Source organism: Schistocerca serialis, chromosome 3 (genome assembly GCF_023864345.2).
Source record: "Schistocerca serialis cubense isolate TAMUIC-IGC-003099 chromosome 3, iqSchSeri2.2, whole genome shotgun sequence".
Lineage (NCBI taxonomy): Eukaryota > Metazoa > Arthropoda > Insecta > Orthoptera > Acrididae > Schistocerca > Schistocerca serialis.
In genome coordinates this window covers 689,336,298-689,337,719 of record NC_064640.1, presented here as the reverse complement: position 1 = coordinate 689,337,719, position 1,422 = coordinate 689,336,298, and the positions used below count along the sequence as shown (strand labels likewise).

Below are 1,422 nucleotides of genomic sequence, written 5' to 3'. Positions count from 1 at the left end.
CTATGCAATTCAACACGACCTCTTCTTTTCACACTTTCCGCGTTTATATTGAAAAAAAATGTGTAATAAACAACTACGTAAATGATTCTGTGCAACTTCACTATTAAGATTTTGACTTAGAACTATGATGTACCAGCATTCGTATAAAAAATTCGACCTTCAAATTGTCTAAGAATACGACCCGGTAATAGTGCATCACGAAAGTTTATTAAATTAACTATAACTGTATTAAATGCACTCATAAGACACGAATGTAATATCTGACTTTCTTTGCCTAACTTCTATTATTTGGCTACAAGAGAATCACGCGTATACTGAGAGCAAATAGAAATACCGCATATTTATATTTGGCAGATCGATAAATTTCAGTACGACTCCCTAGCTGTTACAGTATTAGCGAAATTTATAAATTCTGGACTACTTCAACAAGCATTTCGTTATCACACAACTATGAAGCACACTGTGAAACGTATTGCCAGCACCAGAAGACATGAGAACATTATACTTAATCAACACAACATACGTCGGGAAGAAACATCCGTGTCTAATTTGGGCTACTGCTTGCATTTTGATAAAATACGTTCGCAAAGCATTTGTTGCTAATTAGCACCTCCGAAGCAAATAAGTTCTACTTACTTCCCCACTTCTGGTCTAAGACATTACTTGTACATTTTGCTCTGCAGCCAGTAATCTGGAAGTATCTCAAGAACTATTATGAACCTCTGCATTCGCGCATCCCGAGGGATTGAAGTGGAGGCCATACATGTTTGGAAAGTTATGTTTGGTCCTCACTTCTTTCCCTCGGTGTACGCGGTAATCGCCACGTAAGGATTAGCTAGTGCAAGACGACAGGTGACCGTTTTCACGCCTTCCACGTTTCCTATTAAAACACATTGTAGAATAAATAACGACATAAAGGATTCAGTGCAACTTCACTATTAAGATACTTCAACGGGCGTTACGATATCAAGTAAATATGAAGCACACTGTGAAAACACCTGCGAGTACCAGAAAACATGAGAATATTATCTCTAATCAGGACAACATATGTCTTGAAGAAATAGACCATGGGTAATTTGGGCTATTGCATGCATTCTGGTTTGGGCAACGGCCTTGCCGCAGTGGATCCACCGGATCCCGTCAGATCACCGAAGTTAAGCGCTTTCGGGCGTGGCCGGCACTTGGATGGGTGACCATCCGAGACGCCGTGCGCTGTTGCTATTTTTCAGGGTGCACTCAGCCTCGTGATGCCAATTGAGGAGCTACTCAACCGAACAGTAACGGCTCCGGTCAAAGAAAACCATCATAACGGCCGGGAGAGTGGTGTGCCGACCACACGCCCCTCCTATCCGCATCCTCATCTGAGGATGACACGACGGTCGGATGGTCCCGGTGGGCCACATGTGGCCTGATGACAGAGTG

The 1,422-nt window shown here is 42.5% G+C and overlaps 1 pseudogene; it reads left to right on the top strand.

The window, feature by feature from the left end:
* Positions 1-1,103: 1,103 nt before the first annotated feature.
* Positions 1,104-1,221, top strand: LOC126472353 (5S ribosomal RNA; annotated as a pseudogene).
* Positions 1,222-1,422: the final 201 nt, after the last annotated feature.